The sequence below is a fragment of the Schistocerca gregaria genome, chromosome 8 (genome assembly GCF_023897955.1).
Source record: "Schistocerca gregaria isolate iqSchGreg1 chromosome 8, iqSchGreg1.2, whole genome shotgun sequence".
NCBI lineage: Eukaryota > Metazoa > Arthropoda > Insecta > Orthoptera > Acrididae > Schistocerca > Schistocerca gregaria.
In genome coordinates, this window is record NC_064927.1 from 274,798,684 (window position 1) to 274,815,902 (window position 17,219).

Here is a 17,219-nt window from a genome sequence, read left to right on the forward strand (position 1 = left end):
CAAAGGTCCCAAGTTCGAGTCTCGGTCGGGCACACAGTTTTAATCTGCCAGGAAGTTTCATCTTCATAACAGGCTTACACCATTCTTTTCTCGCTATGGTCTACGTGAACGTATCTTGAGATGAACGCCCAGACTGTTGCAGGAGCGTTGCTGTTCACAATATACACCTACTCGTTACAGTCACACTAACGTGGCCACCGTCTATGTTCGTCTTCAATGTGCACTATCCATTCACAGACTGTAGGTGGCAGCGCTGGTAGTGGGGTACATAAAGAAAGCCGGAGGGGGTGGGGGTGGCGAACAAACAGTGGAATAGTCGTAATGCCGAAATAGAGCAATTTATCTGACGTTCAGAATGACATATTCAATGGGTTTCCGGCCAAGGGCGGAAAAATTTCGGAAATAGTTTAGTTTGCAAATTGTGGCGTGCCATCTTGGTTGAAATATACCGTGCATGGCAGAAAGGCGCTGTACACAACCGGCGCTGTGGAAAAGGTGAAGCACCACAGGCCATAGAGAACAAAGGTGACCGACGGGCGAATAGACGTCCAACTGTTGAGCAACTGACCGTCCGGATGAGCCAAGGTGTAACCAACATTGTGTCCTCAACGACCGATCAACGAACCTTGCTGCATAGGGGCCTCAGCAGCAGGCAGGCAGCTGGTTGATGCACCCATACTGACAGCTGTTCATCGAGGATGTTTACACGCCAATGCGGCAACTGGATGTCCACTGAGTGGCGACATTTCCGAAACGGTTAAGCCGGCCGCTGTGGCCGAGCGGTTCTGGGTGCTTCAGCCCAGAACCGCACTGCTGCTACGGTCGCAGGTTCGAATCCTGCCTCGGGCATGGATGTGTGTGATGTCCTTAGGTTAGTCGGTTTAAGTAGTTCTAAGTTCTAGGGGACCAATGACCACAGCAGTTGAGTCCCATAGTGCTCAGAGCTTTTTTTTTTTTTTTTTTTTTTGCAAAAGGTGATTATTCAGGCTTTTGACAGCTTGTCACATTAATGTGACTAGACAGTGTATTAATGAACATCCAAATCCGGTGTGTCCGGCCAACTTGAAATCTTCTGGGGTACACATTTAATGAAGCGTGGAGGATCTAATGGTTCACCGGCTATGTGGCATGGCACTCTTGAGGAGTCATGGCCTCATGCTTTCTGCTTACCTGATGAACCGCTAATTGCGTCATTTATTCATAGACAACAAACATCCCGTCCAGTCAGTGTCTCAAGTTTAATCTCATGATTTAACATGTCTAACCTGATGACGTGATTTCTAAGACATGAAAGCGGTCGTTAATAAATTATTTACAACAGCAGCCAAGCGTTTATTATTCAAGATGTCTACTTATGGTTGAGGTTGTCCTCTATGCAAGATAGTGTGAAATTTATTTCATTCAGAAAAGAGGTTTCTTCCAAAATACTGCTTGGATGGACTGTTTAGTACTCTCATCAGTCTGGACTCTTATCAGACTGCGTTAATAGAGGATATGAAGTTCCAACGGACAGCGGCGCGTTTCGTCACAGGAGCACTCGATTAGGACTTTGGTACAATTTTATGTAACTATTTTTAGAGATTAGGGCCGCATATACATGTAGTAAAAGAATATTCGGACGAAAGCGGCTATCTCCATAAAATCGTATCTAACAAGCATTAAACGTTGTTAGCTCGTAAATTTAGCGGCAAAAGTGTTCAGCGGACAATGTCTCTGCTTTTGTATGTAGGTTACCTGACTGTATTCAGCATAATGCATCCCGATACTGTCCGAATATTGACATGCAAGTTCACTATATCGTGTCTAACTGCACATCGCGTAACTTTTCTTTTGTTTTATATGAGCGTGTGCTTTTTTCTCGTCACTGCGAGCCGTTTATTACCTCCCTCCCTCCCTCCCTCCCTCTCTCTCTCTCTCTCTCTCTCTCGTTCTGCAGTGACATTCCAAATTTGTGACACGCGCCGCGAATATTGCACGACTGACGGAATTTGTGCCCATGATTGCTGAATGTATCATCCGGATTATACATCGTTTCCGGTTACAGGTTTTTCACCTCCAAACAATTTTTAAATGTCAGGTGCACCACCACATCTCCTTCACTGTATTACCTAAAATATGGCTTACTCTTACATGCTAACAGTTTAGTGCTAAACGTCAAGATTATACCGAAAAGTAAATTTATTGTCTTTGCCGGAATGAGGCGATTAAAGCACGGAGTTACTTTCTCGTTCGTATATCGTGGCCGAAACCGGAGACGGGGAAGCTGGTCGTTAACATTTTACAGGAACTATGAAATACATTGAAAGAAAGTTTTAGATAACTACTTCGTCATCTACACATCGGCTAACGACGGGATTGGAACTAGCACTTAGTTGAACAGGCAATGTAAGCATAGAATTGTACCGTTGACTATCGACAGTCGCCTCTCTGCCGAGCGCAGAGCAACAGTCGAGAGTCGTGGCGTAGTTTTCGTGAAGTGTAGGCAGAGTGTTGTGTTGATGCCGGGGCTGCTGCACGTTATCTTACAAGTTACGATGAAGTAATTGAGAATGTTTGCCACACAAGTTTTGCGTTTAATTTCAGTGTTCACGACGCAGTATCAATGTTTATCCAAAAGGTGATGCATCTCCGTTTCGTGTGTCATGTCGGGAGAACAACAATCAACCGTGTCGCGACGGTTACAGAAAAATAATGTGGACTTGTATGATCCTAATTGTAAGCTGTAAGTGAAAGAAGCACATATCGTTCTGACTGGCTGAATATCACGAGCGCAGTTACTTTCTCGTTCGTATATCGTGCCCGAAATTTTATGGAGCATCCCCGTCACGATTCGGTCACTCGCACACATAAAGCTATTGAATTGTTCACTAATGTTAGAAGAACTGTGTCAATCGTCGACTGATAAAACATCCGCTGAAGAGTGATTGTTGTGTGTTCTATTCAGCGTGTTTTTCCGGCGGATGCCATCATTTAGACAGCGATCTTATATGTAACAACGGACACATACTTTGAGTACAAATACTGATCATTTCCATTGTGGAATAATGCTAATTGTGAACAGTGCAACCCCGCCCTGTGCTAGTGTTTAACAGAATACAGCGAATTCTACCAGATCCACTTGGTTTTGTTGATGTGAGTGGCTCCTTTGTTCAAATGTGTGTGAAATCTTATGGGACTTAACTGCTAAGGTCATCAGTCCCTAAGCTTCCACACTACTTAACCTAAATTATCCTAAGGAAAAACACACACACTCATGCCCGAGGGAGGACTCGAACCTCCGCCGTGATCAGCCGCACAGTCCATGACTGCAGCGCCTTAGACCGCTCGGCTGAGTGGCTCCTCTCCCTGCTGGACAATATTTATTACTGAACACATCATAGCAGGCAGTGCAGAGAGCAGCAGATCAGCCGGCGCGCGAAGGACCAGGAACGTGGGTGTAGGCACACGGTCGTTAAATATCCAGCCCCGTTTCTGTGTCTAGGGAGTGTTGTTCAGTCTCGAGTGCTAAGGGCTAGCTTTTATTAGTACTGCATATCTACCCCTTTTACTCCCGGACGTGTTGCAAGGCTTCGTCTTTATACACTACTGGCCATTAAAATTGCTACACCAAGAAGAAATGCCATTCGTGCACCCAGGTTCGTCGTTGAGTACACCATCGCAGGCGCTCCTGTCTATGGTGCAGCGTCAAGGGTAACCGCAGCCATGGTCTCCGAGCTGATACTCCATGCCGCTGCAAACGTCGTCGAACTGTTCGTATACCCGCTCTCCACTCTGCATTTAACAGTAGCTTTTAATTTCACCGAAGGTTATTTTGACTTTTCTATATGCTGAGTCCGCCCTCCAAACGATAATTTCCTTTTCGATTTCTTTCACGTTATTCATGGAGCCATTTTTCCTTAGTTTCCCTCTACTTCCTATTTATTTCATTCCTAAGACTTGCATTTCTTTATTCGTGAATTTCCCTGAATATTTTCGTACTAACTTCTTTCATCGAACAGCTGAAGCATTTCATCTGTTATCCATGGTTCCTACGCAGTTGCCATCGTTGTACCTACGGTTTTCTTTGCAGTTTCTGTGAGTCCCCTTTTAGAGATGTCCATTCCTCTTGAGCTCAACTGCCTACTGAGCTATTCATTATCGCAGTATCTAACGTCTCAGAGAACTTCAAGCATATCATCACTATTTAGTACTTCCATATCTCACTTCTTTGCGCATTGATTCTTGGTCTCGTAAATTTCAGCCTACTCCTCACCATTACCAAACTGTGATCTGAGGTTATATCTGTTCCTGTGTACGCCTGAAAGTCCAGTATCTGATCTCGGAATATCTGCCTGAACATTACGTCATCTAACTGAAGTCTTCCTCTATCACCCGCCATTTGCGACGTACACCCCCCTCCTCCTGTGATTCATGAACAGAATATTCTCTACTACTAACTGATATTGACTGTATAACTCAATTAGTCTTTCTGCCTCTTGTTCCTAGTAGTAAATCCATATTCTCCAATAACCCTTTCTTCTACTCCCTCTTCTACAACTCATTCTAATCCCCCATAACCATTAGATCTTCATTTCCCTTTATACAGGGTGAGACACTAACTATTGACAAAGAATAACTCCGAAAGTATGATAGGAGCTGAAAAGTTTGTGGGACAAAAGTTGAATGGGACAAAGGGGCGCCATAACATGATGTTGGTTTTTCGTTGCTAGGTGGGGTCGATTCAGAGTTTTTTATTTATTTTTTAAATGGGATGCTATGGTTTGGTACATTTTTCTGATAGCGGCTATCGAGACGAATCCAATGATGTGTAACACTAAGGTCATTGAAGGTCAACGAAGGTCACAAAGGTGGCATGAACATCCCTTTACAAGCGCTCCAATCTTCTTATCATGGATTGAGTGGAATTACTCATCACATCGACACTAATTGCATTACCCGTTAAGTGTCCTCACATACATTTTCTCTCACTCTTCATTATCTGCTTGCTACATCGGCATGTATACCCAAACTGTTGATGTCGGTGTTTGTTTGTTGTCGATTCTGATGAGAACGACCCTATCACTGAACTGTTCACAGTAACTCAATCTGTGCTCTACCTCCCTTAACATAGCGAATGCTACTCCCATTATTTCATTTTCCGTTGCTGTTGACATTACCCTGTACTCATCTGACCAGAAATCCTTGTCTTCTTTCCATTTCACTTCACTGACCCCCATTAAATCTATATTGAGCCTTAGCATTTGCCTTTTCGGATTTGCTAGCTTCCCTACCAAGTTCAAATTTCTGACACCCCACCCCGTCTCGTAGACCCGTTACCCTTTCGTTGGCTATCCGAACGGTCACATACTGATCGCGTGTCCTACGATCATAGGTCGCTCCTCGCACAAGTTAACTGAACTTTCTGATATTTTCTTAAAAAATATCTCTCTTGGCCATTATTTTTCACCTGAGAGTTGAAGTGAAGTACCCTGTTGGGTACTCTTTCTAAAAGATTTAGTTGGGTGAACGCATTTTATGTACTACTTCTATGAAAAATTCCAACGATTTTCGCATGTTTCTTTTGATTTTCTTCATAGTTTCATTAATTTAATTTCGTGATTTTCGAATTTTCAGTTAAAGATTTTTACAGATTTTTTTGTATTTCTTTGCTTTAACACAGAATTTTTTTCTACATGCTTTTATGGATGCAAGATGGACGTCTGCGGCAGCTGTCATCAGTTCCACTTTATCTCCACAGTCTTTACGAAAGAGGTATGCGCGAGGATGAGTAACAATCGTCGTTTCAGCCAAAGAAATCGCTTACTGAAATTTTCCGCACTTATGTTTCATCCAATATTACTCGTCATTCTTCGAATGTCTGTTAAGGCTGGCCGCTGTAGCCGAGCGGTTCTAGGGGCTTCAGTCTAGAACCGCGCTGCTGTTACCGTCGCAGGTTCGAATCCTGCCACGGGCAAGGATGTGTGTGACGTCCTTAGGTGAGTTAGGTTTAAGTAATTGTAAGTCTAGGGGACTGGTGACCTCAGATGTTAAGTCCCATAGTGCTTAGAGCCATTTGAACCATTTTTGTCTGTTAAGCCCATATTATCAGCATTTCAGTGGCGCTCTGATCAACCTGTAAGCATTCACACTCATCTTCTTTATATGCTCTTGACGTCTCCTTTTAGTCCAGAATCATATGGATTCCCTGCCCTTGACCAGTATTCCAGTAGGTATCGACGGGTATTTAAAAAGTAATGTAGTTCCCAAGCATTTACCAATAAATCTCATGTTGCGTTTGCTTCACTTGTAACTGATCTTAGACGATCATTTCAACTACCATCCCAACGCGTACGATGCGACTTATTTCACTTGTGACTCTTTTTCGGAAGTGCGATACGTTTCGTTCCCCAGTCCTTGCCACAGGCAACTCTGATCTCACACAATGACAGGATACAACTATAATTATTATCTGATGACCCCAGCGATAATTCACCGTGGATTGCGAATTTTTGTCGGAAGCAGACAAGCAGCGCAATACGAGGGTCACTGTTAATCACACACCCAAATAGATTCTGTTGAAAGTGATTATAGCTGCTGTTAGGTTCAATTCTGCGCGTCCGACTTCCATTACTATCGGAATTAATGAATAATTTATGTTAATGGCTTAAAAGGGTGAAAAAAATATTACAAAAAGTAACGCGTAGCTAGAGTAAATTAGGGCCTCTATCGGCCGTCGGAGCGGAAAACTGTTAATTAATGCTCGTGGAACAACGGTTTAAATTAACACAGACTCGTTTGATTAAAGACGAAAAATATATTTTAAAATCGAACTAATTGCACAGCTAAGCGGGCAGCCTGGGGTGGAAGAAGCTCCGATTGAAAATCTGCGTCAGAGAAGGTAACATTGCCAGCACGTTGTCGTATTTCAGAATCCCACACCGCACCGTCATTAGATACGCTGCATTATAGCTTTTCTGCTGCCTTGTTAAGCACGATGTTGAGATATTCCAACAGGAAACATAAAGGAGATATGATTACAGGGGAAATTTATGTGCATTATACGACTCACGTTACTAGCTGCGTGCAGTTATTGAATTCTTGTGTGCAGAAAAAGAAACCGTGGTGAACATCCATAAACGTTTGCATGCAGTGTATGGCTATGCTGCAGTTGATAGGAGTACACTTGGGCGATGGGTAAAGAAAGTTACAGCCTCAGGAAACACAGAAACAGAGCTCCATGATCAGCCACGCACGTCCGGCTAGACATGTTAAATCGCGCGGATGCCATTATCCGTGCCGACCGGCGCATCACAACTCAGCAATTGGCTCTACAGCTGTCAGTCAGCATTGGAAGTGCGTCTGCAATGATCAGGACTCTCGGATTTTCATAAAGGTGCTCACGATGGGTTCCACGAATGCTCACAGCGGACCACAAGATAGAAAGAAAGGCCATTTCATCCGAATTGTTGGAGCTTTTGAGCCCGATGGATCGTTACGGGGGACGAAAGCTGGCTGCACCACTTTGCGCCGGAAACAAAAAGGCATCATCATCATCATCGTCGTTCACCACAATAGAAGAAATTGGAGACAACCTGCTCTGCTGGAAAAGTCATGGTTACATTCTTCTGAGAATGTGATGGCTCCTCGTGGATGTGATGCCAAGAGGGTCAACTATCTCTTCAGAGGCAAACGTGAAGACTCTAAATAAATTCAGGAACCGCTTGCGACGTGTTCGATCGGAGAAGAATCCAGCAGAAATCTTGCTCAAACACGACAATGCACGCCCACACGTAAGTCTGAGAACCCAGGAACACACCGCCAAATTGATTGGACATCACTGCCTCATCCACCCTACAGTCCACACCTGGCACCCTCGGATTTCCATATCTTTGGGCCGGTTAAAGATTCTCTGCGGGGGAACACACTTTGAAGATGATGAGTGTGTCAGTCATGCAGTGAAAACATGGATACCTCACAGTACAAGAGCTTTAACCAGCAGGGAATACATGCTCTTCCACAACGCTGGCGTGATGGACACTACGTAGAAAAATAGGACATGCACACGACATGTTGAAGTATATTGCCACCAAATTCTGACTCTTAACAGTAAATATATTCTGATAAAAAGAAATGAAGGCATTACTTATTGAACGGCCCTCGTATATTCAAACGTGTAAATCTGCAGGAAAGTTACAAAGGAGTCTTTCCTGTGTACTTCACGCATCAGAGTGCTACTTCACTCCGAAGACGATACTTATCGACGAGCGTCAAGTTTCGAAAAGCGTTACACACGCATCGCCAAAAAAGCTCTGGTTTTACGATCAGGCATGTTGTCGGATGCATCGAAATAGGGAAAACTAAATGCTCATTTGCCAGGAAGTTCAGAATCTAAATTTGTAGGTTGATTCGGTGTACTGCTACAGCTAAATTTCACCAAAGTTCCATACCACTGTAGCTCAGACACCTTCTGCGTTATGTTCGTGAAATGAACAGATGTTTCTCCGCACTGCTGAGAAACGATCAACGCGTTCTCAGGGAGATAGGAAGAAAAGGCGCTACCCATATATGGTTAATCAGCTATTTCTCACCTGTCAGCGAATATGTTAATCACAAAAATGGTTCAAATGGCTCTAAGCACTATGGGACTTAGCATCTGAGGTCGTCAGTCCCCTATACTTAGAACTATTTAAACCTAACTAACCTAAGAACGTCACACACACATCCATGCTCGAGGCAGAATTCGAACCTGCGACCGTTGCACCAGCGCGGTTCAGGACTGAAGCGCCTAGAACCGCTCGGTCACAGCGGCCGGCCCTTATTGAGGAATTGGCCACTCCATTTTGCACGATTATCTAGAATATGTTGTTAATGTCTCACGTTTCACTTCTGGGGAGCAGTCGCATATTGCACAAAGTGAATAAGTTTTAAAAATGAATTTCGAAGTGCTGATTCATCCTGTAAGTTGATACTAAGGAAGCGTTCCTGTTACGCTTCAGTACACGGCTTCTTGTTTCAACAGAAAACCAGCCCTCGAAATGAAGGAGCTCCTGGTGTTCAAGTACACGGTAAAAGCCAATCTGGATACGTTCACAACCTCTGATCAGCTTTTACACCTGTAGCTGTCATTACACAATTTTTTTATTTGAAGATCCAATCTGAAATGTGTCGTCCTTCTTGGTGGACTAAATCAGGCGCACCGTTAACGACTATTGCAAATCAAAATGGAAACGTCGACACGCACATAAAGATCACTCAAAAGTGCGGTCTCGCAGAGTATCGAGGGCGGCGCCAGATGCATCGACTACCGCAGACACACTGCACAGCAAGGCGATATCACGAGGCGCCAATGAGGTGCTAGTAAGTAGCCGTGCCTCCCGCAGTTCCGAGGCGCCACCGCAGCGCGCCTGCCATGAAACAGCATCGCCAGAGGCCAGCAGGGCAGTCCTGGTCGTGGTCGGATCCTGCGCACTTCCAGGAAGTTCCTGTCGGAGTAACGCCGTTGTGCTGGCTGCTCGCCGTGACACACAGCCTGTGAGCGACAGACTTCCGTTTCCTGTGGACTGTGCCTAGGCGCCAACGTTGTCAGAACTGTGTCAACAAGCGTCCACGAGCTTGTGTTTCCTAGGGACTGTAGTGAAGCTACACGTGCGGCCATTCTGAACTTGTAACAATTCGCCCCTCAGCAATCGTGCCTCATTAAGCGTGTTCCGAGCCGCAAGTCCGTGTGTGCAATTTCGTACCTACAGGCGAGCCTGGCGAGCAAAGATAAATTTTCTTGTAATTAATAAAGTATTGCTTATTCAGAGTGTTCTAATTAACTGAATTATTACTTGCCACGTCAGTGTCCGAGAACTCAGACACAACAAGAAGGTATATTTTGTGTAAGTTAAAAATAAGGAAACTGGGACATGAAATACTGTAATAGTCCATGACAACTCCGTTTGTGCTGCTCACATGGCGACTGGCGACCGTGACAGGATGGTTCAAATGGTTCAAATGGCTCTGAGCACTATGGGACTCAACTGCTGTGGTCATCAGTCCCTTAGAACTTAAAACTACTTAAACCTAACTAACCTAAGGACATCACACACATCCATGCCCGAAGCAGGATTCGAACCTTCGACTGTAGCGTGACAGGATGCCCTAATGCTCTCAGTACCTCAAACATGATACAAAGCAAACCCATAAAGTGCACATTAGCAAACATACAGTCACAAATTACACAAACACGCGATTCCGCAGTGCAAAGGCTTTCATTGTGAATAATAAATCCTTTAAATCATATAAATGGTGCCGCAAACATAAAAAACAAAAAGAAAAAGATCTATTGCAAAAAAACAGTCTGCCTGCCTACTGTCTGGTTGCCAAATGCAACAATCAACTTATAAATACAGCGTAACAATTGCTGAACTATGTGAAGAGAAACGTAAATTAGTTACAAACTACAGCATTCACACACTTTATTCAGAATGTAAATGTCACTACAGATACTCGGGTTTAGGTTATGACATGGCGATGATGTGGCGCAGACGAATACAGAAATTCTCCATGACCCGCTGAAGTGTAGGAACTTCGATGCTGTCGCTGACCTACTGAATGGCTGTTTTCAGCTCAGCAATGCTTTTGGGGTTATTGCTGCACACCTTGTCTTTAATACAGCGCCGTAAGAAGTAGTCGCATGTGTTCAGGTCCATGGCCAATTGAGGGCCCACGCCAGTAGGCCCTGGGTACCCCAGAGCCAGAATGCGATCCCCAAAGTGCTGCTCCATGACATCAAACACTCTCCTGTTTCGATGAGGTCGAGCCCCGTCTTGCATGAGTCACATCTTGTCGAAAACAGGGTCACTTTGGATAATGGGGATGAAATCATCTTCCAAAACCTTCACGTACCGTTCGGCAGTCATCGTGTCGTCAAGGAATATCGCGTCGATTATTCCGTGACTGCGCACCACACAGTCATCTCTTGAGGGTGAAGAGACTTCCCCATATAGCGAATTATGGATTCTCAGTCCCCCAGATGCGCCAATTTTCCTTATTGAGGTTCAAATGGTTCAAATGGCTCTGAGCACTATGGGACTTAACTTCTGAGGTCATCAGTCCCCTAGAAATTAGAACTACTTAAACCTAATTAACCTAAGGACATCACGATATCCATGCCCGAGGCAGGATTCGAACCTGCGACCGTAGCGGTCGCACAGTTCCAGACTGTAGCGCCTAGAACCGCTCGGCCACTCCAGCCGGCCCTTATTGAGGAACCAATCCAAATATCAGTGGGTTTCGTCGCTAAAGCAAATAGTACTAGTTCCCGTCATGCCTCGCGATCATCCGTGCAGTCTGAACGTCCTAACTCAAACCGTTCCGAAGTTACGACGATTTTATTTCGTCTAGTTCAACAGTTGTCATCCTGTACTACTACTGCTACTAATAATAATACAATATGTGACAAAAAAAAGAAGCACCCAGAAGACAGTGTCAAATATCAATGTAACTTTGTGCACGTACACAGCATCTCCAGGAATGTAAATTAACAGAGCTGTAATTCTTTGTGCCAGGTAGTACATCCACAAGTGTTGTCCGTGTTTGGCCTTGTTATCAAGTCTATTAAGGTATATAACGGGCGTGAACAGCGGCAGATTTTGGTTGATCACTGTGAAGGATACGAAGATACCATGTACTCGTGTGTGACAGCATTATCAGCATCTGAATTTGAAAAAGGCCTCATTGCTAGTTTTCATTTGACCAGCTCGTAGAATCAGGCACTATCCAGATTTGTGAGGCATTTGGACGTGACAGTTGCCTGATATTGGACTATATGGAAACGTGGTCACGGGAACGCTTCTCGTCAAGGTTCAAGTCGACCACGTGGGACCACCACAAGGGAGCATCGCTGTCGAGTGCACGAACCACAGTATGTTCTCTTCACATCTGCTCCTGCCATTCGAAAAAAGGAAGTGTGCTGCCTGGAACATTCCATTTCAACCTGTACCATTAATCGGCGACTAACAGCAGATAGACTAGGAAATTACCGACCCACGTGTAAGCTGCCATTAACGCGAAACGGCTGCGTTTGGAATGATGCCGTGACCGCATGCACTACCTCGAATTACTATCGCTGGTGAGTATGGCAGGGACATGGGGAGAGCTGTCTTACAAAATTTTGGAGACACACATCGAAGTTAGTCACGGCTTCATAGTGCGGGAAGACATTGGGTATGACTTCGCGTCATGGCTAATAGTGGCTGAGGGAACTCCGAAAGCACAATGGTACATCATGGACATCCTGTCTCCTCTCCGGTCATTGGTGAATGGTCGTCCACACAAGATACATATCTTTATGATATGTCGCCGTGATGCTGAGGTACTCTCGTGGCCTGCAAAACTCCCAGGGATGTCCTCGGTAGAACATGTGTGGGACGAACGCGGGCATAAATTCCATTCCAGTACCAAGATATCCAGGATCAGTCACAACAGTTTTGGGCGATCTTGCCTCAGGAAAGGATACAACAGCAGTATGTCACCGTTCCCAATCAAATCTGTGCACGTGTCGAAGTCAGAGGGTAGGTCATACTGCTAAGTGGGCTCGTACTGCCATGTTTTTCGTGACTCAATTTTGTCATCACTGACAGAACATCACACGGCCTCTGAACTCGTGAAGTTTCATTTCGTATCCTCCTTTCCTCGTGTAGGCTTCACTTCTTTTGTCAGTCAGTGTTTTATAATAGTAATAATAATAATAATAATATAATAATAATAATACATAACAAGTGTGCGTAATACATTATTGGCCATTAAAACTGCTACACCACGAAGATGACGTGCTACAGACCAGAAGTTTAACCGACAGGAAGAACATGCTGTGATATGCAAATGATTAGCTTTTCAGAGCATTCACACAAGTTTGACGCCGGTGGCCACACCTACAACGTGCTGATATGAGGAAAGTTTCCAACCGATTTCTCATACACTAACAGCAGTTTACCGGCGTTCCATGGTGAAACGCTATTGTGATGCCTCGTGTAAAGAGGAGAAATGCGTACCATCACGTTTCCGACTTTGATAAAGGTCGGATTTTAGCCTATCGCGATTGCGGTTTATCGTATCGAGTTATTGCTACTCGCGTTGGTCGACATCCAATGACTGTTAGCAGAGTATGGAATCGGTGGCTTCGGGAGGGTAATACGGAACGCCGTGCTGGATCCCAACGGCCTCACATCACTAGCAGTCGAGATAACAGGCATATTATCCGCATGGCTGCAACGGATCGTGCAGCCACGTCTCGATCCGTGAGTCAACAGATGGGGACGTTTGCAAGACAACAACCATCTGCACGAACTGTTAGACGACGTTTGCAGCAGCATGGACTATCAGCTCGGAGACCACGGCTGCGGTTATCCTTGACGCTGCATCACAGACAGGAGCGCCTGCGATGGTGTAATCAGCGACGAACCTGGGTGCACGAATGGAGAAACGTCATTTTTTCGGATGAATCCAGGTTCTGTTTACAGCATCATGATGGTCGGATCCGTGTTTGACGACATCGCGGTGAACGCACATTGAAAGCGTTTATTCGTCATCGCAATTCTGGCTTATCACCCGGCGTGATGGTATGGGGTGCCATTGGTTACACGTCTCGGTCACCTCTTGTTCGCATTGACGGCACTTTGAACAGTGGACGTTACATTTCAGATGTGTTTTACGACCCGTGGCTCTACCCTTCATTCGATCCCTGCGAAACCTTACATTTCAGCAGGATAATGCACGACCGCATGTTGCAAGTCATTCTGGATACAGAAAATGTTCGACTGCTGCCCTGGCCAGATCATTCTCCAGATCTCTCACCAACTGAAAACGTCTGGTCAATGGTGGCCGAGCAACTGGCCCGTCACAATACGCCAGTCACTACTCTTGATGAACTGTGGTATCGTGCTGAAGCTGCATGGGCAGCTGTACCTGTACACGCCATCGAAGCTCTGTTAGACTCAATACACAGGCGTATTAAGGCCGTTATTACGGCCAGAGGTGGCTGTTCTGGGTGCTGATTTCTCAGGATGTATGCACCCAAATTGCCTCAAAATGTAATCACATGTCAGTTCTAGTATAATATATTTGTCCAATGAATACCAGTTTATCATCTGCATTTCTTGTTGGTGTAGCAATTTTAATGGCCAGTAGTGTATTTTTCAACTGTGTGCTAAACATTTGCCACCTCTGCACATGGAATAATAATGTTGTCTGTCCGCCTATCCATTCTCGTAATTGAGGAGAGATGAAGAAGCACAAGACGGAGCCGCAAGGACCCAAGCTGCCGGCTTGGAGTAACACACGTCCCGTCTCGATGTGCACGTCCCGCCGCGCCGTGCCGCCGCCTTTGAAGATTAAATTAAACTCTGGCGGGCGGTTTCTTTTGCGGGGCGCAAGTTTATGGGGGCGCAGCAGCCCAGCACGCGACCTGCGGCCGGAAGCGGTTACCTCCCCTCTCTCCGCCCCCCTCCCCACCCTCTCGTAGTCCGGTCTGTGGCGTTTGAGGGCACCCTGCGACGTGCGGCCACGTTACAGAAAAGGAGTTGACAGCCAGATGTGGTTGTGAATGGGTCGTCACCCTCCGTAGCGGTACCCTTACTCGCCCCAAATACCACAACCTTAAGGTTCTAAAGTCGCACACGCAACTGAAGTGACGCCATTGCTCATGGCGTACTACGGGAGTTCCGCATTTACCTGTGTAGGTATCCAGGTTTCGGTGATGCCACTTCACGTGGGGCCACTGTACACAAAAGGAGTTGACAGCCAGATGTGGTTGTGAATGGGTCGTCACCCTCCGTAGTGGTACCCTTACTCGCCCCAAATACCACAACCTTAAGGTTCTAAAGTCGCACACGCAACTGAAGTGACGCCATTGCTCATGGCGTACTACAGGAGTTCCGCATTTACCTGTGTAGGTATCCAGGTTTCGGTGATGCCACTTCACGTGGGGCCACTGTACACAAAAGGAGTTGACAGCCAGATGTGGTTGTGAATGGGTCGTCACCCTCCGTAGCGGTACCCTTACTCGCCCCAAATACCACAACCTTAAAGTTCTAAAGTCGCACACGCAACTGAAGTGACGCCATTGCTCATGGCGTACTACAGGAGTTCCGCATTTACCTGTGTAGGTATCCAGGTTTCGGTGATGCCACTTCACGTGGGGCCACTGTACACAAAAGGAGATGACAGCTAGATGTGGTTGAGAATGCGTCGTCACCCTCCGTAACGGTACCCTTACTCGCCCCAAATACCACAACCTTAAGGTTCTAAAGTCGCACACGCAACTGAAGTGACGCCATTTCTCATGGCGTACTACAGGAGTTCCGCATTTACCTGTGTAGGTATCCAGGTTTCGGTGATGCCACTTCACGTGGGGCCACTGTACACAAAAGGAGTTGACAGCCAGATGTGGTTGTGAATGGGTCGTCACCCTCCGTAGCGGTACCCTTACTCGCCCCAAATACCACAACCTTAAGGTTCTAAAGTCGCACACGCAACTGAAGTGACGCCATTGCTCATGGCGTACTACAGGAGTTCCGCATTTACCTGTGTAGGTATCCAGGTTTCGGTGATGCCACTTCACGTGGGGCCACTGTACACAAAAGGAGATGACAGCTAGATGTGGTTGAGAATGCGTCGTCACCCTCCGTAACGGTACCCTTACTCGCCCCAAATACCACAACCTTAAGGTTCTAAAGTCGCACACGCAACTGAAGTGACGCCATTTCTCATGGCGTACTACAGGAGTTCCGCATTTACCTGTGTAGGTATCCAGGTTTCGGTGATGCCACTTCACGTGGGGCCACTGTACACAAAAGGAGTTGACAGCCAGATGTGGTTGTGAATGGGTCGTCACCCTCCGTAGCGGTACCCTTACTCGCCCCAAATACCACAACCTTAAGGTTCTAAAGTCGCACACGCAACTGAAGTGACGCCATTGCTCATGGCGTACTACAGGAGTTCCGCATTTACCTGTGTAGGTATCCAGGTTTCGGTGATGCCACTTCACGTGGGGCCACTGTACACAAAAGGAGATGACAGCTAGATGTGGTTGAGAATGCGTCGTCACCCTCCGTAACGGTACCCTTACTCGCCCCAAATACCACAACCTTAAGGTTCTAAAGTCGCACACGCAACTGAAGTGACGCCATTTCTCATGGCGTACTACAGGAGTTCCGCATTTACCTGTGTAGGTATCCAGGTTTCGGTGATGCCACTTCACGTGGGGCCACTGTACACAAAAGGAGTTGACAGCCAGATGTGGTTGTGAATGGGTCGTCACCCTCCGTAGCGGTACCCTTACTCGCCCCAAATACCACAACCTTAAGGTTCTAAAGTCGCACACGCAACTGAAGTGACGCCATTGCTCATGGCGTACTACAGGAGTTCCGCATTTACCTGTGTAGGTATCCAGGTTTCGGTGATGCCACTTCACGTGGGGCCACTGTACACAAAAGGAGATGACAGCTAGATGTGGTTGAGAATGCGTCGTCACCCTCCGTAACGGTACCCTTACTAGCCCCAAATACCACAATCTTAAGGTTCTAAAGTCGCACACGCAACTGAAGTGACGCCATTGCTCGTGGCGTACTGCAGGAGCTCCGCAGTTACAAGTTTTCGGTGGTGTCACTTCAGTGGTGCCACTTTCTGTCACGTCGCAAAAAAGGTCACCTCTATTGTACTTAAGAGAGGCCTCTAGCTTCCCCCCACCACAGTGTAGCACCATTCGACTGCTCCTCGGTGACTGTATTTCGAAACACTGGCATTCTGTTACTATTTACTGGTTCTTTTTAAGCGTTCAGAAGCTACAGTTTTGCAGTGTCTGGTACTATACGAAGAGCGACCTGCCAGATGTAACTTTTTAATCTTCTGTTGAAGTAAGTGTGTTCAAATTTATTCACGATACCTATAATCGAATGCGCTACGCCACAATCAGAAACTTTTTTTTGAATGAATACATAAAAAGTAAACAAATAGAATAAATATTTATGGAATATTTCGTCGGTTCTTGAGGGAACACAGACAAATTAAGAACTTGAATACACAGTATTAATGCTCCACAATAACATTTATTTAATAAATGATGTGGACACAGACTCCTTCCGATAAAATTTTTCTGGATCTGTGACCGCATTGTCAATATGTAAAACTACCGACGTTTCGGTCACTGTTGCAAGTGACCTTCTCCAGGGTGTTTCTGTTTACTTGCAACCGAGAAC

General features: G+C 45.8%; 1 protein-coding gene across 1 annotated transcript in view; it reads right to left on the bottom strand.

Moving 5' to 3' along the window:
• Positions 1-17,219, bottom strand: part of LOC126284738 (uncharacterized) — a 957,335-nt gene that overhangs the window by 310,780 nt on the left and 629,336 nt on the right. The gene's annotated exons all lie outside the window — the stretch shown is intronic.